Genomic DNA, 22475 nt, shown 5'->3' with positions numbered 1-22475 from the left:
CACGGGTCCAACGATGGACGTTTGTTGAACGGTTATTTGGACGATGTCCAAATTGGTCCAACGAACGTCCTTCATTGGACGTTTTTGAAACCAACCGTTCTTAGAGGGTAGGTACTGAAAACAACCTAAAATTTAGGCACTAAAGGGATAACCTAAAATTTAGGTAAAGACAATGCAAAATTTGAGTAACACACACATAACCCAAAATTTAGGTACTGGGCAGATAATCCATAACTGAGGTACTAAACAGGTAACCCAAATTTAGAGTAACCCAAAATTTTTGGATAACCAAAAATTTTGGGTACTACATGAATAACCAAAAATTTCAGTAATGAAACTCAAGAGCATTTTATACCAAATTGAATTACCAGGCAAGTTTTCTAATTCTTCAAATTATGATAAAAGTGCATGTTTACATCGAATCGCTGAGAGCGCGCTGATTTTTCATATAATGAATAATCAATTTACCGTACACATTGTGTATTACACAATGAGTGATTTTAGCAATTTTATCACACATTCTATGAATGTGAACTATGCCCAAACAACCACATGCATTGTATTGAAGCATTATTTTAACATCGATAATGTTCATTTGCTCAAAAAATGTTTCAAGACATTGCCTCTTATGAGCAATGTAACAGGCATTATACATACCTTTAGAGCAACGGTTTAGTGTTTGATCGCATTGCATTTACAAATGCTTTGACGCTCTACTGCGCTACACTTGAAAAGCATATAATGCTTGAACTAAAAGTTATGAAACATTAAAATAATTTGACGTTTATGAAGAAAATGTTCTAATCAAAAAATATCAACCTGAAACAACATGGAGAGTAGTGTGGCAAACGGGCAATTTTCTACGAATGGGGCAAAAATATCGGATCACTGCACTGCCTATAGCTTTTGACCAATCCTATTTCTGCTGAGGAATACATGAAATTAAACAACACGAGTATGCATTCCTATAATTTGCAACTCAGATGAAGCATATCATAGAGAAACCACTGAATGCTCATAATTTCATCTGCACAATTTGATGTCAATATTAACTATGTTTCGGAATCTCTACTAAAAACTGATCTCTGCTTCGTTTGTTGATGTTTATATTTCGCGATCCGAGAGCCGCACGATAAATACTAATCTACTCAAAAAATGACAAATGTTTGCACCTCTCCTTCTATACCGACGTGTCATTGCATTAACAAAGGCTATATAATGTAAAACGTTATTCATATATTGCAAATATCATTCCGTCGGCAACTATCCTCCACAGATAAGAGTGCTAACGGCCTACCTCGTATGAAGCTGATGTCAGATGATCATGGTTCGGATCCCATAAAATTAATTTAAAAAATCTGAAGGAATTGGAATTTTGTGGTGATGTTTATGTTGTATCTGACTAATAAGAAGAAGTGGAAAATGGGAAAACGTTCATTTTTCCATTTTAATTATTTTCATTTTGGCATTATATCAGCTTTTTGTTGTGTTATATAACATCGATCTGTCAAAACGAAACAAACATTATTGCAGCATCTAGTTATGCTTTTAACAGACTAAAGCTTTATAAGAGCGTTACTAATGTAAAAAAAATGCTTTCTTTGACAGCTCTTACATCAGTCGCTTAATCGCCCTTTTCCACTTTATGAAAGCATTGGTGTTGCATTTACAGCAATGAAGCATTTTATCGCATTCTGCGAACGACTCATTTAAGACTGTTAACTTTACATCATTTGAAGCGTCGTGGTTACTTGGGTGTGATAGTTCAATTTGGTTAAAAAGAACAATACCGAAACAACAGTGATTATATCCATTTGTGACCGTGAAAGAAGCAGCTTAAAAGACAACGTTTGATCCTGCACAAGTGTACAACTAAAATTTCCTGAGAAGTTTGCTGAAATAATAGAATAAGATGTCTCACAAAGGCATTTAGCAGAAAGAAAATTTTGATGTTCGATTAAAATAAGTGTTTGTATTTTTGGATATTTTCGGTAGTACAAGATATTTCCAGATTATTCCTTCTCTGTGTATCAACTAAGGATTTTGTTAAGTCATGCTGCTGCCGCGACTTGGTCCGCTTGCGTTGTGAAGTCGCTCGGCTTCTTCAACCGTTTCAAAAATCTTAACTATGTTATTAACTGCTTTTTGTAGACTAGTTTTTTCTAATAAATATATCTGTATATCAAAAAATTCTTTTAAATTCGCCAACAGTGCTGGCACTTTTATATTAAAAGCAGAAAAGCTTTTAAATAAAACGTCCAATGCTTTTACAGCATCATTTCCACAGCAAATGTTTTCAAATCCATGGACAACGTAGTACGAACCCCTTTTTTTGCTTCGCCGAAACACGCAATGTGCGAAGGGAACAAACCCGCACTCAAGTGGTTAGGTTGGGCAGTCGGCTGAAAAGATAAAATAAAACATAGTAAATTATATTTTTTATGATTAAATACGACTATGTTTATAAGAATTATCGATATAGTCTTACGGAGGCACCTTCCGCTGCTAGCACAGGTAGGATTTTGTGAAACTTTTACCCACATTAAACCGGCAAGTTGCTAGTAAGTTACGGGGAGTAGCCAAGAACGAAGTTTCAATGGCCTACCGTTCGCGATCTGTATTTAAAGTCGCATCGTCGATTTTGATACTGGGTTCATATCACACGTCCATAAGCCTATGGTTTATATCTGAGTGCATATAAGGAGAGTGACGACACTGTCAAAATTGGAACAATTATTATTTGTCAGTGTCATTCCAAACGAGTCAAATTCATGTATTTTGACAGGTCGTTTGTTCGTTTGGAATATCACTGACGGATAATCATGACAGTTGTCTTCACTCTCCTTACATACACTCTGGTTTATATAAGTACACGTTACATATCACAAACCTAACAATACGTGGTTGAAAATAATAAACAAAGGAAACATTAAATGAGATTGTTTTTCACTAGGAAACTTCACTAGAATTCGTGAGAAGGATCGTCGAGAACCAAATAAGTCTGATATTTGCTGACCTGCGCACTCTTTTAAAATAACTCAGAAAATAAATATTGTAATTACTCAGAGACTGATTAGTGAAATTCCTGACCTCGCATCCTAATATCAGTCTGAGTTCCATCTCAGCTTCTCGCGGTCACTCTGTTTCCGGCTAGAGTTGTATTAAACAAGTTGTAGTCACTAGTAACAATACGCTCGAGCGAGATTACTAGGTTCGACCAGTAAACAATAACGCATTGCTTCCTGTAGTAGTTATAGAAATTATAACTACTACTATAGCACTACTGTCTCCATGCATTCACTGTTTGAACCACGTGGTCTCGTCCTAGCATATTGTTACCCCGGGGTAATAGTTGTCAAACAAAATGAATTGTATATGCTAGAAGAACGACACTAAGTCTGACTAGTGCTTACAACGGAGTGCTTCATCTAGTAGTTATTATCTCTTTTGATATGTCTAAAAAACATCGAAATTATTGGACAATAAACACCTTTATCCAGCGAATTAGTGGTGCTGCTTGAATTTCCAATACACTCATTGATTCATCCTCCTTCGTCCGCTTACATCCTCGTACGACCATTTCTCGTAAAACAACCAGTGCTCCGCGAATATATTCTGTAATGAAAATTCAGGGTCAATTCTTCATCGAAACATCCTACTATATATTTTTGTGGGCTAATAGGACTACAGCGTATTACTAAGTGGATCCGCGAGGCAAGCTTAGCTTAGTTTAGCTTAGGTAGACAACTAAGTGGATCCGTGAGGCAAATTTCGCTAAACTTCGACTGTCTGCCAAGTAGACACCGAAATGAGTCAAGCCAAAAAGACACTAAAAGCTCCGGCTCCAGTGACAACCGATTCTAATTATAATCGATTGTCTCTGGAGCCAACATACTAACTAGAACCGGCCAGAATTCAGCTCACTTTTTGTCTGAACTTTACTGTTTGTTTGCAAGGTCTGAACTTCTATGTTTGTTTGCAAGGTTTACTAAGTTTATTACAGTAACATCATCAAAAAAAATTCCACTTCAAAAAAAAATGTCTGGGAAATGGTTATAACTGTGGAATGAACTTATGAGCATTGGTTAATTCTGGATATGGTTTTCTGGAGAAAAGTTCTTTCTGGGGAAAACACTTCGGTATTTTAGTTTCTGTGGAATGGGTCAGCCATTCTTTTTTTTAATTCGGATATATATTAATTAATAATAAATTAATTTTTTTAATTTTAATTAATTAATATATTATTTTTTTAATTCGGATATATATATTAATTATATGGATTTAATCTAGAACTTATGTGACATTCCGGGGAAAAGTAAATGAACTTCACTTGACATATACAAGCAGTCGACGCTGATTTTAATTAGATTGACAACAAATTTTCTATGTGTGAAACATGTAACATTTACGAGAAAAGTATTATGGAAATTATTTATATGTTTTTGCATATGATTGATAAGTGATAATTTTTTTGAGTGTATGGTTCGATGGGGTCTGGGTCAATTGGCATAAAATCATTTGGCATAAGGTCATTTAGCATAACGGGCATTTGGCATAATGGTCATTTGGCATAATTTTGCGAATTGATCACACTAAAGGTCATTTGGCATAACGGACATTTGGCATATCGGACATTTGGCATAATTTTGAGAAGTCATCACATTGAAGGTCTTTTGCCATTTTTTTTAACTACATGGAAACACATAATTTAAGACTGTGCGAGAAGTCAGGTAATTCGGCATAATCTTTCTCCGTGCTTCTGCTGAAGATCTTTCCGTATAAATAGCTTTATGTCAAGGAAAAAGTAATTTAGCATAACAATCGTTTGGCATAGGTATATGTAGTGATAAAGTTATTAATTACCGGGATGTTTTTGGAGTATATACTTTCCTGTATGTATTACGTATTTTGATTGTATGTTGCCAATAACTTTCATCGTTCGAGGGAAAGTTAGTTATGCAGTTGTAAGTAGCTGGCATGTAGCTCAAATGCATAACGGCAACTACCTAAATATTTAAATGACTGAATGAGTATGTTTATCAATAGTACTAAAATTTAACTTGATCCAAAATAATTAGATTATTCTTCTTTACCAATTAATAAAAAAACATTTACGCCTAATGTGGCTACGCCACATCGCTTCAAGTCGCGTGCTGTCCGACATTGCTGTCACTCCGTTGGACTTAAACTAATTTATAGCCCCTATTTTCGAGTAATCCGTGCAAACAAGTATATCACAGGTTTGCTTGCGAGGGGCCGCCCTTGGCCTGGCCATTATCCTGGAGATAAAATAAATTATACCAAATGACCTTCAGAGTGATCAATTCTCAAAATTATGCCAAATGACCTTCAGTGTGATCAATTCTCAAAATTATGCCGTATGACCATTATGCCAAATGACCGTTATGCCAAATATCCGTTATGCCAAATATCCGTTATGCCAAATGACCTTCAGTATGATCATTTCTCAAAATTATGCCAAATGACCATTATGCCAAATAACCGTTATGCCAAATGGCCCGCTCCCGTTCGATGCATTAATTATCACATTTGATGTAGTTTGCAATCGGCCTTGCATATTCCACTCATTTGTTCAATCATCATTTTGCATAATTTAGAATTGAGAAAATCGATTGAAAAATGACAGCGTAGCTAATTTTTCAGCGCAAAAAATCTCAAAAATTGCTTGTGTTGCATTTAATGAGACCTACAACCTATACTAGGTCACTTAAAAAGTACAAATTTCTACAGTACAGTGTAATTTTTACTGTCCAACAAATAGGGGAGCTGACCCAATAGTGGATGAACTATGCCAACGCCTAAGCAATTTTAAGAGTAAACTAACCCAAACTTACTTATATATGCTCTGTAATTGTATTTATATGAAAGATTGTTCAATTCTACAACTAAAAAATTCGTACATGTGAGTTAAGCTTCTATTTTTCGCAAAATGATTAAAAAAAGGAAACGCTCCGTAGGACCCAATAGTTGTGATAGTGTTTCTATAGTTGTAAGGCTATGTTCTTATAGTTGTAAATCCATGTTCCTATAGTTGTACTATCTGTTTTCGTTCAACCACATGGGTTATTTCGATATTGGGATATTATGACGCAGAGGTATTGCATCATAAAATCCGGAATTAGATGACGCACTCACAGTTTCGGATATTATGACGCATGGGCACTGCGTCATACCGTCCCATGTCATAAGGTCCCAAAACAGGACGCGTCATAACGTCTGGGACATTGTGACGCACAAGTGGTGCGTTATAAAGTCCGGGAACTTATGACACACACGGGAACTTATGACGCAGCCTGGTGCGTCATATTGTCTCAGATATTATGACGCGTCCTTCTTTGCGACCTTATGACTTGGGACGCTATGACGCAGTACCTGTGCGTCAAAAATTCGAAACAATGAGTGGGTCATATTATCTCGGACTTTATGACGCAATTCGTCTGCGTCATAACATCCTAGTATTCGCGTGCGTCATAAGACCCCGGACATTATGACGCAAGACTACTTTCGGACGTTGTGGCACTAGAATGATTGCGGACTTTATGACGTATATTTATTTTCGGACCTTATCACGCACCATCGTGCGTCACCATGTTCCGGACGTTACGACGCACATTATTTTGGGGCGATATGACCTGGAACATTATTACGCAGTTCCTTTGATTCACAATATCCGAACCTATAAGGGCTGATTTCTTTATCCTCGCTTAACGTTTAAGCCAGGTTTAAACGTACTGGTGAACCTGGCTTAAAAGTTAAGCGAGGGTGAAGAAATCGGCCCTAAGTGCGTCACAGTGTCCAGGATATCGACTGCGACATAAAATGCGAAATCGAATGTGCCTTATAACGTCCGGGACATTATGACGCACATCCGTTTTCGGATGTTATGACGCAGCCTGATGCGTCATAATGTCCCGGACTTTATGACGCACCATCCTTCGGATGTTATGACACGGTGCCCTGCAGCTTATAGCTTAGGGCAGCGGCTCTCAACTTTTGTCGTGCTACGGACCCTTTAGAAAACACCCTGGGTTGTTGTGGTCCCCCACAGTTAACCATCGATTTTGTATGCTATCAATATATTATTTTCAGTCTGTTAGAAAACAAGACTTGAAATTTCTACATCCACTCGGAAAAAAATTTCTTCGACGACCCTCAGCAACGACTTCATGGCCCCTAGGGATCCGTGGACCCCAGGTTGAGAATCACTGGTTTAGGGGATCTCGGTCCATCCGTTTGCAAAATCGGACGAAGTGGCAACTGTCTGCCAAGTAAACAGCGGTCCTCGGGAGGACTAAATTTTGCGCCTGTTTGTCTCGAAGTGTGTAACGTCAAGTCCTTTATTTTGTCTAGTCCAAAGTATCCTGCTCCTAACAATGTTTAACTGCATCTAATTTTGACGTTCAGTTGACGTGTTGTACCGGTGACGGAAGCCTGACGTACCGTGTAAATCTCACTTTAATCTTGTATCCTGCAACTAAAAATAGGCTTATGTCAAAAGAAATTGTACGTAAATTTTCACAATCGATTCTTAACGCACAGGGCAAATGCAAAACGTGTACATGGCCGTAATACGGTAATACTCATAACAGTTCTACCAGGGGGACTCGCCACTTTCAAGAACCAGAATGACAGTTCGAGTGAGTTAAGAGATAAACCCACCTAAAGTCTGACCATCTGTTATATGTGATAATCCATTGATCTCCTCCCCCCATGAACCAAACGCCGTGCCAAAGACCACACGAATATTCGACCAACTGAACCAACATGTCAACCTCCATCATATCCGAAGCCCAGGGTTCCTAAAGCTCTTCGGTAATGGATATTATAAGCGGCAGTGCTTTCATACAATGAATTTTCACCTGGTCTAACTTGGTCTGAATCACTCGGTCGGTACCAGGTAGATAGATGCAACGCGAGTTCTTTTGATATTTCAAATTTCTCTGATTTAGCCCATACACCACCGTCGTGACCGGTGATAGCGCTTTCGATACACACCATCAAGTGTCGACATAAACATGCCAGCTCGTTTTTTCTTCTAGGTGAAATTTAGAACGAAAATTTGAAACCCTAACGTCGCTAGGAATTTGTTTAAATTAATAGTTAAGAGAGGAAAGAACTGGAACTTTACCCAGTTAGTCCTGCCGGAATCCCGGCTACAGCGGGATCGAATCTAATTAGAACCGATTGTCACTAGAGCCGGATTCAGCCTGGTGCCATCATACATCCACTTTCAGCATGTACGGTCCCATTTCAATCGCATATGTTAATGCACCTCGTGTGTCATTGAAAAGGAACAGCGAAGCAGTCCCCAATAAATCCAGCCGAAATTCTGGCTGGCTCCAGCAACCCGCGAATGGTACGAATATCGATAGTCACTGGAACCGGAATTTTAGCTAGAGCCAGCCAGAATTCCGCCTGGCCTTACTGAGGAGTGCTTCGTTTTAGTTGTTAAATGGCACAATTACATGAAATAAATAGGTAAAATCGTACCTGTAAGTTGTTTTTGTGTCCCTTCGTCAATTAATTTGTATAGATCTTCCATATTCTATTTTGGTTTCTTCGATATTTGTTTAGGCGATATTTCCTCGTTTCCAGTCGAATCGCAGCAGCTGAAAATGATATAAAAAATCATCATTGATTATAAAAATTAGTCTATATAAATTTTTACTTACCATTTATTTTTAATGAAGCCAAATCGTAGATTTTCTCTGCAATGCCAACGATTTGGACTTTCGCTTGCCTTTTGCTTTTCTACAATGGCGTCCTTACAAGATAAAATTATATTACCTATTTTTGAGTTGAAATATAAAATACGGACAACTTATTATTTGGGTTACTGGTACCGATTTATTACTACCCACCAATAACACAAAAAAAGTAATGTGTAGGATACTCAAAATTTGGGTAGCCGCTCTTTTCGTTTTTCTACCTAATTTTGAGTAGTCGGAATACGAACTTTACAATAGGCATTTTGTACCCAAAAAATAGGTAACTTTGGTTTTCAGTGTGGATTCCAAATCAAATGCAACCCAGTTAAACTCATTCCGTAACCGGTTCGGATTTCTGAATGGAGTCATTATGGATTCCAAATGAAATGCAACAACCGATTCTGACTCAGAATCGGTTGTTGCATTTGATTTGGAATCCATAATGACTCCATTCAGGATTCCGAATCAAATTCCGAATGGTTTGACCGGGAACAAGCGATTCCGACTCAGAATCGGTTGTTGCATTTGATTTGGAATCCATGCTGACTCCATTCTGGATTCCGATTCAAATTCCGAATGGTTTGACCGGGCTTCTTTACTGAGTTGCCAAAATATATACAGAACACTAGATTAGGATTGTCGCTGGCATCAGTGGTAGGAACATCATTGTTTGGATTCAGGATATACCTGTCAAATGGGCCAAATAAAAAAAGGAAAAAAATAATCCTCTATCGTCGTTTCATAGCGACTAATCATTTTTGTTTCTTTTAGCCAGCAAAACAATGGCCATTCTTGGCTAATGTGTTTTCACTAATTAGAATGCACAAATTGTCTAAACTTGTACTGAATTTTGATAAATTTTCATTTCCTTGTGCGGTATATACAAACTCTTTCGTTTCATAACAATAACAGTCGAAAATTTACACCGAGAAAATTCGTTATATTGAATATATTGATTTCACATATATTTTTTTCAATTTGTAGTAGCAGTTAAAAATTGCCTGTCACGCATAGATATCATGTGAAAATTAGTGAAATTATAATAACATAGAAATTTGTTACATAGCAGATATCACATTATATTTTTCTGTTTGCCTCTCGTTTATTCTGTTGCAGATTTTATGCATTGGACGTTTTCGGTCTTGAATGCAATCACAGCAGAAAAAACGAGACTGAAATGAAATATAGGCAAACTCAATTTGAAGTTCAACTAAACGGTTTGTGGTTAAAAGCAGGCCATATTTTTCTGCGGGTACCAAAAGCGCGGACCAAAGACTTTTACTAGAGAATCGAAAGTCTCTCTAGTAAAAGTCTCTCTAGTAAAAGTCTTTGACAGATATATACCGGAAGCAAAACAAACATGTTCCGAGGTGAAAACAATGGGAACACCAGCGACAATCCTACCCACTGAGAAGTCCAAAAAATTGTTTCAAAATCGTTCAACACGGGTCCAACGATGGACGTTCGTTGAACGGTTATTTGGACGTTGTCCAAATTGGTCCAACGAACGTCCTTCATTGGACAATTTTGAAACCAACCGTTCTTAGAGGGTAATCTAATGTTCTGTATCTACACTCAAAAAATAAATCACTTTGATTTCATGTGAATATTCACGTGAATGAATAGTTACCATCTTTCAACATACATTACATGATTCCTGACATTTGACAATCTCGTAGAAGCTATTTGATTCACATATAACCTTTAAGTGATACGACATTGGCCGTTGAAACTCAGTTCACGTGAATTTCCTGTGTGAAAAAAGACGATGGCGGAAATTTCATTAAATAAAGTATCGCAAATCTGTTGAGTTTTTGTTATAAGTATTGCTTAAGCATTGTATGACTGGCGAAGTGCATGTTGATTTCTTTAATTTCGAAAAAATCCCTAGCCGAAATAAGCACGACGACATAAGGTAAACCAAACTCGTCATTTTTATCCGAGGAATACGTACCAAATACAATAAATTTCGCATAACAAATCGGACAAATGAGCAACTTATAAAATTCTTTGCTCTGTTATTTGTTCCCTCAGTGTCATTGTTTTTTAATCAATTTTAGTCCTTTTCAAAAATGAGCACTAGCTTTCGAACCGCTAATGTGATTGTCATTGCGAAGCAACGTTGGAGTTTAGGATCATCAGAGTGTAAAAAGGAAACCAAGACCACTGAGAACTGACATACAAGTAAAGTTTTCAACTTGTGTAAATTAAACTGACGCTTTGAAATGACAACAGCAAGTAGCAACTTGCCACTGGTCGACCAGTTACCTGGATCCTGGTCCGATACTTCCGAATCCCCGTCAATCCGGCCAGCTGAGGTGGTCGTACTTTCGACGAATTTTTCTGCTTCTATAAGGTGCTGAAAAAATACAAAATGTGTATAAAAAATCATAAAAATATATATTAATATTAAAAAACTTACCTGCTTTATTCAAAAGGACGCGGAGGCAAACGAAGCACAACACTTTTTGCGTTGCGAACAAAATGGCCGAAACAGAGCCCACACTGTACGAATACTACCACATACTTGGCGCAGGCGAAAATTAAACGTCATAAAGTCAATCGGGCCAATCGAGTAGATCGAGCACTGCTAAAATCGAGCATTCGAGTAAGATTTGATTCCGCATTCCGTTTAAAAGGTAATGTGGGTCGGCGCTTCGATCGGCCAGCAATCGCTATACGGGACTTGTATGCAAACTTGGATACAATGGTGACTTACGCATGCAAAGCTGTATGCGATGGTGATTTTCAACGTATTTTCATTTAAATGTTTACACAGGTTTTTTGGGAATGTATGTTCCAGCTTATATGTCTGTTCTCTGTGCCAAGACAGTGACCACTCTAATACAAGAATCGATGGATATTTATCTAAATCTCGGTCAACAGCTAGATTTGTATCATTGTATCCGGATTACACAGAACGAAGCAGGAATATGATTCGGGCGATCGTCCAACTTTACGAAGGTCCATCATACAGGGTGAGATTTTTACTATCACTTATTGCTGCATTCTTTAAAACTACATACTTCTTTTCCACAATTTTATAAATAGGAAATTTCCCTGGTTCACCTTATTCCCCGGGGAAGAGGAATAGCTAAAGTATGATATGGTTCACACGTCATTTAAGTTTTTGTCCCTATTATCCTTTGCATGGAGAAGGTAGTGTGTGCCTATTCGATCTAGTACACGCCAGTGGATCTAACCTACTAAGGCTTCCTGGTAGGGTGCCGAAGTCGGTCCGGCGATTTCGGGTGGAGCGTTGCGTCCAGTTGTCTGGCACCTCGACGACCCGCAACTGGCGATCACCATAATACAACGTCTTGATATTGAAGATCCATGATTCATTGCACAGAAAGGTAAAAAAGTAAGTGTATATATTTCTGTGAGTAATTAATTTAAATAAAATTACAGCTGGCTGGGAATGCATTGTATCCGCAACAATAATCTGTTTGACGGTGATGTTTGTGATGAGAACATTGTCATATTTCTACAGCGGCAAAAATCAGTCAATTTATTCGTAGATACTGTAGAGAATATTATTACACTCGGTAAGATTAATTGTCAAAAATGTATAATGAAAAATTAAAAGGAAATTATATACTTCATTTATAAGCATTAACATGGTTATAATTCCACAGTTTACTATCTATACATGATTCAAATCAAGAGTAAATTTAAAGATTTAAATAAATCGCAATATGTATTACGTATTTTGATTGTATGTTGCCAATAACTTTCATCGTTCGAGGGAAAGTTAGTTATGCAGTTGTAAGTAGCTGGCATGTAGCTCAAATGCATAACGGCAACTACCTAAATATTTAAATGACTGAATGAGTATGTTTATCAATAGTACTAAAATTTAACTTGATCCAAAATAATTAGATTATTCTTCTTTACCAATTAATAAAAAACATTTACGCCTAATGTGGCTACGCCACATCGCTTCAAGTCGCGTGCTGTCCGACATTGCTGTCACTCCGTTGGACTTAAACTAATTTATAGCCCCTATTTTCGAGTAATCCGTGCAAACAAGTATATCACAGGTTTGCTTGCGAGGGGCCGCCCTTGGCCTCGGTTATGCGGCAAAGCCGCATAGCACTGTCTTCGCCCCAAGTGCTAGAGCAGTGTAACAACCGCTTAAAAACTTGGCGAAATCCACAAATGAAAAAATACACAATTCGAAAGAACAGCTCATGATATAAAGAAAGATAATAAGGATAATTTTAATTATTGAAACGCTGTATGGAAAACGAAAACTCACTGGCGATCTTAGAAATAATGGCCAAAACAAAACATACGTCTGGTGGATCGCAGTTCTCACTATACTATACTAAAGCGTAAGTCATAGCAAAGAATCCATAATTGTAAAAATGAACATTTACAAAAATGAAACTCAAAAGAACTGCTCATGTTTAAAAGAAGGCAAAATCAATTATAAAATGTATTCACTCGATATATAATCAATATCAGGTAATGGATAACAATACATTATTATTATTCCTTAGTGCAGCTTTAACCTTATGGGTCTGTTATGCCAAATGACGTTCAGTGAGATCACTAGGCAAAATTATGCCAAACGTACGTTGTGCTAATTGTCCGTTATGCCAAATGACCCTCACTTTACGCAAAATTAGAAATTATTCCAAATGACCATTATCCTGGAGATAAAATAAATTATACCAAATGACCTTCAGAGTGATCAATTCTCAAAATTATGCCAAATGACCTTCAGTGTGATCAATTCTCAAAATTATGCCGTATGACCATTATGCCAAATGACCGTTATGCCAAATATCCGTTATGCCAAATATCCGTTATGCCAAATGACCTTCAGTATGATCATTTCTCAAAATTATGCCAAATGACCATTATGCCAAATAACCGTTATGCCAAACGGCCCGCTCCCGTTCGATGCATTAATTATCACATTTGATGTAGTTTGCAATCGGCCTTGCATATTCCACTCATTTGTTCAATCATCATTTTGCATAATTTAGAATTGAGAAAATCGATTGAAAAATGACAGCGTAGCTAATTTTTCAGCGCAAAAAATCTCAAAAATTGCTTGTGTTGCATTTAATGAGACCTACAACCTATACTAGGTCACTTAAAAAGTACAAATTTCTACAGTACAGTGTAATTTTTACTGTCCAACAAATAGGGGAGCTGACCCAATAGTGGATGAACTATGCCAACGCCTAAGCAATTTTAAGAGTAAACTAACCCAAACTTACTTATATATGCTCTGTAATTGTATTTATATGAAAGATTGTTCAATTCTACAACTAAAAAATTCGTACATGTGAGTTAAGCTTCTATTTTTCGCAAAATGATTAAAAAAAGGAAACGCTCCGTAGGACCCAATAGTTGTGATAGTGTTTCTATAGTTGTAAGGCTATGTTCTTATAGTTGTAAATCCATGTTCCTATAGTTGTACTATCTGTTTTCGTTCAACCACATGGGTTATTTCGATATTGGGATATTATGACGCAGAGGTATTGCATCATAAAATCGGGAATTAGATGACGCACTCACAGTTTCGGATATTATGACGCATGGGCACTGCGTCATACCGTCCCATGTCATAAGGTCCCAAAACAGGACGCGTCATAACGTCTGGGACATTGTGACGCACAAGTGGTGCGTTATAAAGTCCGGGAACTTATGACACACACGGGAACTTATGACGCAGCCTGGTGCGTCATATTGTCTCAGATATTATGACGCGTCCTTCTTTGGGACCTTATGACTTGGGACGCTATGACGCAGTACCTGTGCGTCAAAAATTCGAAACAATGAGTGGGTCATATTATCTCGGACTTTATGACGCAATTCGTCTGCGTCATAACATCCTAGTATTCGCGTGCGTCATAAGACCCCGGACATTATGACGCAAGACTACTTTCGGACGTTGTGGCACTAGAATGATTGCGGACTTTATGACGTATATTTATTTTCGGACCTTATCACGCACCATCGTGCGTCACCATGTTCCGGACGTTACGACGCACATTATTTTGGGGCGATATGACCTGGAACATTATTACGCAGTTCCTTTGATTCACAATATCCGAACCTATAAGGGCTGATTTCTTTATCCTCGCTTAACGTTTAAGCCAGGTTTAAACGTACTGGTGAACCTGGCTTAAAAGTTAAGCGAGGGTGAAGAAATCGGCCCTAAGTGCGTCACAGTGTCCAGGATATCGACTGCGACATAAAATGCGAAATCGAATGTGCCTTATAACGTCCGGGACATTATGACGCACATCCGTTTTCGGATGTTATGACGCAGCCTGATGCGTCATAATGTCCCGGACTTTATGACGCACCATCCTTCGGATGTTATGACACGGTGCCCTGCAGCTTATAGCTTAGGGCAGCGGCTCTCAACTTTTGTCGTGCTACGGACCCTTTAGAAAACACCCTGGGTTGTTGTGGTCCCCCACAGTTAACCATCGATTTTGTATGCTATCAATATATTATTTTCAGTCTGTTAGAAAACAAGACTTGAAATTTCTACATCCACTCGGAAAAAAATTTCTTCGACGACCCTCAGCAACGACTTCATGGCCCCTAGGGATCCGTGGACCCCAGGTTGAGAATCACTGGTTTAGGGGATCTCGGTCCATCCGTTTGCAAAATCGGACGAAGTGGCAACTGTCTGCCAAGTAAACAGCGGTCCTCGGGAGGACTAAATTTTGCGCCTGTTTGTCTCGAAGTGTGTAACGTCAAGTCCTTTATTTTGTCTAGTCCAAAGTATCCTGCTCCTAACAATGTTTAACTGCATCTAATTTTGACGTTCAGTTGACGTGTTGTACCGGTGACGGAAGCCTGACGTACCGTGTAAATCTCACTTTAATCTTGTATCCTGCAACTAAAAATAGGCTTATGTCAAAAGAAATTGTACGTAAATTTTCACAATCGATTCTTAACGCACAGGGCAAATGCAAAACGTTTACATGGCCGTAATACGGTAATACTCATAACAGTTCTACCAGGGGGACTCGCCACTTTCAAGAACCAGAATGACAGTTCGAGTGAGTTAAGAGATAAACCCACCTAAAGTCTGACCATCTGTTATATGTGATAATCCATTGATCTCCTCCCCCCATGAACCAAACGCCGTGCCAAAGACCACACGAATATTCGACCAACTGAACCAACATGTCAACCTCCATCATATCCGAAGTCCAGGGTTCCTAAAGCTCTTCGGTAATGGATATTATAAGCGGCAGTGCTTTCATACAATGAATTTTCACCTGGTCTAACTTGGTCTGAATCACTCGGTCGGTACCAGGTAGATAGATGCAACGCGAGTTCTTTTGATATTTCAAATTTCTCTGATTTAGCCCATACACCACCGTCGTGACCGGTGATAGCGCTTTCGATACACACCATCAAGTGTCGACATAAACATGCCAGCTCGTTTTTTCTTCTAGGTGAAATTTAGAACGAAAATTTGAAACCCTAACGTCGCTAGGAATTTGTTTAAATTAATAGTTAAGAGAGGAAAGAACTGGAACTTTACCCAGTTAGTCCTGCCGGAATCCCGGCTACAGCGGGATCGAATCTAATTAGAACCGATTGTCACTAGAGCCGGATTCAGCCTGGTGCCATCATACATCCACTTTCAGCATGTACGGTCCCATTTCAATCGCATATGTTAATGCACCTCGTGTGTCATTGAAAAGGAACAGCGAAGCAGTCCCCAATAAATCCAGCCGAAATTCTGGCTGGCTCCAGCAACCCGCGAATGGTACGAATATCGATAGTCACTGGAACCGGAATTTTAGCTAGAGCCAGCCAGAATTCCGCCTGGCCTTACTGAGGAGTGCTTCGTTTTAGTTGTTAAATGGCACAATTACATGAAATAAATAGGTAAAATCGTACCTGTAAGTTGTTTTTGTGTCCCTTCGTCAATTAATTTGTATAGATCTTCCATATTCTATTTTGGTTTCTTCGATATTTGTTTAGGCGATATTTCCTCGTTTCCAGTCGAATCGCAGCAGCTGAAAATGATATAAAAAATCATCATTGATTATAAAAATTAGTCTATATAAATTTTTACTTACCATTTATTTTTAATGAAGCCAAATCGTAGATTTTCTCTGCAATGCCAACGATTTGGACTTTCGCTTGCCTTTTGCTTTTCTACAATGGCGTCCTTACAAGATAAAATTATATTACCTATTTTTGAGTTGAAATATAAAATACGGACAACTTATTATTTGGGTTACTGGTACCGATTTATTACTACCCACCAATAACACAAAAAAAGTAATGTGTAGGATACTCAAAATTTGGGTAGCCGCTCTTTTCGTTTTTCTACCTAATTTTGAGTAGTCGGAATACGAACTTTACAATAGGCATTTTGTACCCAAAAAATAGGTAACTTTGGTTTTCAGTGTGGATTCCAAATCAAATGCAACCCAGTTAAACTCATTCCGGAACCGGTTCGGATTTCTGAATGGAGTCATTATGGATTCCAAATGAAATGCAACAACCGATTCTGACTCAGAATCGGTTGTTGCATTTGATTTGGAATCCATAATGACTCCATTCAGGATTCCGAATCAAATTCCGAATGGTTTGACCGGGAACAAGCGATTCCGACTCAGAATCGGTTGTTGCATTTGATTTGGAATCCATGCTGACTCCATTCTGGATTCCGATTCAAATTCCGAATGGTTTGACCGGGCTTCTTTACTGAGTTGCCAAAATATATACAGAACACTAGATTAGGATTGTCGCTGGCATCAGTGGTAGGAACATCATTGTTTGGATTCAGGATATACCTGTCAAATGGGCCAAATAAAAAAAGGAAAAAAATAATCCTCTATCGTCGTTTCATAGCGACTAATCATTTTTGTTTCTTTTAGCCAGCAAAACAATGGCCATTCTTGGCTAATGTGTTTTCACTAATTAGAATGCACAAATTGTCTAAACTTGTACTGAATTTTGATAAATTTTCATTTCCTTGTGCGGTATATACAAACTCTTTCGTTTCATAACAATAACAGTCGAAAATTTACACCGAGAAAATTCGTTATATTGAATATATTGATTTCACATATATTTTTTTCAATTTGTAGTAGCAGTTAAAAATTGCCTGTCACGCATAGATATCATGTGAAAATTAGTGAAATTATAATAACATAGAAATTTGTTACATAGCAGATATCACATTATATTTTTCTGTTTGCCTCTCGTTTATTCTGTTGCAGATTTTATGCATTGGACGTTTTCGGTCTTGAATGCAATCACAGCAGAAAAAACGAGACTGAAATGAAATATAGGCAAACTCAATTTGAAGTTCAACTAAACGGTTTGTGGTTAAAAGCAGGCCATATTTTTCTGCGGGTACCAAAAGCGCGGACCAAAGACTTTTACTAGAGAATCGAAAGTCTCTCTAGTAAAAGTCTCTCTAGTAAAAGTCTTTGACAGATATATACCGGAAGCAAAACAAACATGTTCCGAGGTGAAAACAATGGGAACACCAGCGACAATCCTAATCTAATGTTCTGTATCTACACTCAAAAAATAAATCACTTTGATTTCATGTGAATATTCACGTGAATGAATAGTTACCATCTTTCAACATACATTACATGATTCCTGACATTTGACAATCTCGTAGAAGCTATTTGATTCACATATAACCTTTAAGTGATACGACATTGGCCGTTGAAACTCAGTTCACGTGAATTTCCTGTGTGAAAAAAGACGATGGCGGAAATTTCATTAAATAAAGTATCGCAAAGCTGTTGAGTTTTTGTTATAAGTATTGCTTAAGCATTGTATGACTGGCGAAGTGCATGTTGATTTCTTTAATTTCGAAAAAATCCCTAGCCGAAATAAGCACGACGACATAAGGTAAACCAAACTCGTCATTTTTATCCGAGGAATACGTACCAAATATAATAAATTTCGCATAACAAATCGGACAAATGAGCAACTTATAAAATTCTTTGCTCTGTTATTTGTTCCCTCAGTGTCATTGTTTTTTAATCAATTTTAGTCCTTTTCAAAAATGAGCACTAGCTTTCGAACCGCTAATGTGATTGTCATTGCGAAGCAACGTTGGAGTTTAGGATCATCAGAGTGTAAAAAGGAAACCAAGACCACTGAGAACTGACATACAAGTAAAGTTTTCAACTTGTGTAAATTAAACTGACGCTTTGAAATGACAACAGCAAGTAGCAACTTGCCACTGGTCGACCAGTTACCTGGATCCTGGTCCGATACTTCCGAATCCCCGTCAATCCGGCCAGCTGAGGTGGTCGTACTTTCGACGAATTTTTCTGCTTCTATAAGGTGCTGAAAAAATACAAAATGTGTATAAAAAATCATAAAAATATATATTAATATTAAAAAACTTACCTGCTTTATTCAAAAGGACGCGGAGGCAAACGAAGCACAACACTTTTTGCGTTGCGAACAAAATGGCCGAAACAGAGCCCACACTGTACGAATACTACCACATACTTGGCGCAGGCGAAAATTAAACGTCATAAAGTCAATCGGGCCAATCGAGTAGATCGAGCACTGCTAAAATCGAGCATTCGAGTAAGATTTGATTCCGCATTCCGTTTAAAAGGTAATGTGGGTCGGCGCTTCGATCGGCCAGCAATCGCTATACGGGACTTGTATGCAAACTTGGATACAATGGTGACTTACGCATGCAAAGCTGTATGCGATGGTGATTTTCAACGTATTTTCATTTAAATGTTTACACAGGTTTTTTGGGAATGTATGTTCCAGCTTATATGTCTGTTCTCTGTGCCAAGACAGTGACCACTCTAATACAAGAATCGATGGATATTTATCTAAATCTCGGTCAACAGCTAGATTTGTATCATTGTATCCGGATTACACAGAACGAAGCAGGAATATGATTCGGGCGATCGTCCAACTTTACGAAGGTCCATCATACAGGGTGAGATTTTTACTATCACTTATTGCTGCATTCTTTAAAACTACATACTTCTTTTCCACAATTTTATAAATAGGAAATTTCCCTGGTTCACCTTATTCCCCGGGGAAGAGGAATAGCTAAAGTATGATATGGTTCACACGTCATTTAAGTTTTTGTCCCTATTATCCTTTGCATGGAGAAGGTAGTGTGTGCCTATTCGATCTAGTACACGCCAGTGGATCTAACCTACTAAGGCTTCCTGGTAGGGTGCCGAAGTCGGTCCGGCGATTTCGGGTGGAGCGTTGCGTCCAGTTGTCTGGCACCTCGACGACCCGCAACTGGCGATCACCATAATACAACGTCTTGATATTGAAGATCCATGATTCATTGCACAGAAAGGTAAAAAAGTAAGTGTATATAGAGTAAAAATTTCTGAAGTGCCCCCCCCCCCCCCCCCCCCATTTTTCGCAAAGTGGCAAATTTAGCAAAAAATATTTTTATTTTATAGTTTAGGCATCCGCAAACATGTTTGTAAAATATTTTACCGATATTCAAAATCTTTATAATATTTTCAGTTATTGGAAGTTTTACACATTTTTTTTTGTAATATTTGTTATAGCTAGAGTTTTATCTCGAATTGTATGAAACTTCTAGGGTGGTTAAAAAAATGTTTGGCCTACAAAATGCCGATAAAATGAATAGCAAATGTTAACTATTTCTACTATTTTTTAAACAATTTTTAAAATAAATGCCGTTTTAATCGGTTTCTTCACGCTATATTCATCCCGTTTTAATTGTAAAATGTTGCATATATTATCAGATTCGAATTCCAGAAAAAAAAATTTTGAGCAACTATAAGGTTTTTAAAATATTTGATTCTTGAAAAAAAGCAGAATTTCAACGATAAAGTATAGTCAGTGGAAAAGCACAGATAGGTATTATGATCCCTGGAAATTTATACAATAATTATTCTACTATGCAGGTTGTATAATTCTGGTTCAATTTTTACAGGTGTGAAATAATTGAACTTAACACTACAGTTAAGTATTTTTTTAATGAACTTCGGTTGGAATTACCAGTACTGCTAAAACACGATTTTCTAGCCAATTCTCAAGCCTCATATTTTAAAAAGAAGAAAGAAGAAATTGAAGAAGATGAAATAGTCGTTGCTCTAGATTTTGCCGAAAATTATTCTTTTTTTGTGCAAAACGCGATTCAATCTCACCACTGGTCTAATGACCAGGCGACCCTTCATCCATACGTTATTTATTATCGGGAACACGCTCAGATAAAAAATCGGAATTTCGTCATAATTTCAGAAAAAACTACTCATGACACAAGTTCAGTGCACTTATTTAATTCAAAACTTATTGAGTATTTGATAACAAAATTTCCAAAAAATAAAATAAGCAATATTTATTATTTTTCTGATGGAGCTGCGTCGCAATATAAAAACAAATTCAATTTTCTCAATTTAGCACTCCACGATGAAGATTTTAACATAAAGGCAGAGTGGAATTTCTTTGCCACTTCGCACGGAAAAGGAGCTTGTGATGGAATTGGTGGCACCGTAAAAAGACATGCGTATAAAGCTAGTTTGCAGCGAGTCAATACTCATAGAATCACAACAGCTAGAAATTTGTTTGATTGGGCGAAGAATTTTTTCAAAAACATAGACTTTCAACTTTGCACGGTAAACGAACATGAAATTCACGATAATCAGCAGAAAACTCGGTTTGAAAATGCAATGACAATCAAAAATACACGTGCGTTTCACCATTTTAAACCAATTGATAGAAGACAATTGGAGTGTAACTTGTTTTCGATGGACACAAAATCTGTAATAAATACTGTGTTGAAAAAAGAAAAAAAGAAATAATGAATAAACTATGTTATACATATTGTCATTATTAATATAAGCATTCGATATTATTGATCATGCTATTGCACCGAAAATCATCCTATAAGGTATGCATGTAGTTGGAGCCGGCGCGAGCACCGGCCGACTCGCTCGTGCGATGTATGTCTAAGCGTGTCGTGACGAACACTGGCTGCATCGCGCGCGCGTTGCGCCTGGCATGCCGGTTAACAGAAAAAATCAAATATTTTAAAAACCTTCTAGTTGCTCAAAAATTTTTTTTCTGGAATTCGAATCTGATAATATATGCAACATTTTACAATTAAAACGGGATAAATATCGCGTGAAGAAACCGATTAAAACGGCATTTATTTTAAAAATTGTTTAAAAAATAGTAGAAATAGTTAACATTTGCTAATCATTTTTTCGGCATTTTGTAGGCCAAATATTTTTTTAACCACCCTAGAAGTTTCATACAATTCGAGATAAAACTCTAGCTATAACAAATATTACAAAAAAAAGGTGTGTAAAACTTCCAATAACTGAAAATATTATAAAGATTTTGAATATCGGTAAAATATTTTACAAACATGTTTGCGGATGCCTAAACTATAAAATAAAAATATTTTTTGCTAAATTTGCCACTTTGCGAAAAATGGGGGGGCCACTTCAGAAATTTTTACTCTATATTTCTGTGAGTAATTAATTTAAATAAAATTACAGCTGGCTGGGAATGCATTGTATCCGCAACAATAATCTGCTTGACGGTGATGTTTGTGATGAGAACATTGTCATATTTCTACAGCGGCAAAAATCAGTCAATTTATTCGTAGATACTGTAGAGAATATTATTACACTCGGTAAGATTAATTGTCAAAAATGTATAATGAAAAATTAAAAGGAAATTATATACTTCATTTATAAGCATTAACATGGTTATAATTCCACAGTTTACTATCTATACATGATTCAA

The 22475-nt window shown here is 37.3% G+C and overlaps 3 long non-coding RNA genes across 5 annotated transcripts; 2 read left to right on the top strand and 1 right to left on the bottom strand.

The window, feature by feature from the left end:
• Positions 1–1971: 1971 nt before the first annotated feature.
• Positions 1972–19244, bottom strand: LOC131682898 (uncharacterized). The gene is made up of 10 exons (XR_009304240.1): positions 19110–19244; positions 18956–19046; positions 18333–18438; positions 16802–16916; positions 16620–16738; positions 10375–10480; positions 8694–8808; positions 8512–8630; positions 3491–3615; positions 1972–2402 (listed from the first exon to the last, which is right to left on the bottom strand). It is a non-coding gene; the product is annotated as an uncharacterized LOC131682898 (long non-coding RNA).
• LOC131682900 (uncharacterized) lies at positions 10857–12390 on the top strand. Of its 2 annotated transcripts, XR_009304244.1 has the most exons (5): positions 10857–11085; positions 11168–11439; positions 11509–11707; positions 11781–12093; positions 12141–12390. It is a non-coding gene; the product is annotated as an uncharacterized LOC131682900 (long non-coding RNA). The 2 variants fall into 2 exon arrangements; XR_009304243.1 differs by having other exon boundaries at positions 11168–11707.
• Positions 18917–22475, top strand: LOC131682899 (uncharacterized). 2 transcript variants are annotated; one of them, XR_009304242.1, is made up of 5 exons: positions 18917–19043; positions 19126–19397; positions 19467–19665; positions 19739–20051; positions 22226–22475. It is a non-coding gene; the product is annotated as an uncharacterized LOC131682899 (long non-coding RNA). The 2 variants fall into 2 exon arrangements; XR_009304241.1 differs by having other exon boundaries at positions 19126–19665.

This window comes from Topomyia yanbarensis, chromosome 2 (genome assembly GCF_030247195.1).
Source record: "Topomyia yanbarensis strain Yona2022 chromosome 2, ASM3024719v1, whole genome shotgun sequence".
NCBI classification, from domain to species: Eukaryota; Metazoa; Arthropoda; class Insecta; order Diptera; family Culicidae; genus Topomyia; species Topomyia yanbarensis.
The sequence above is the reverse complement of the archived record's forward strand: the minus strand, read 5'-3'. Positions and strand labels throughout refer to the sequence as shown.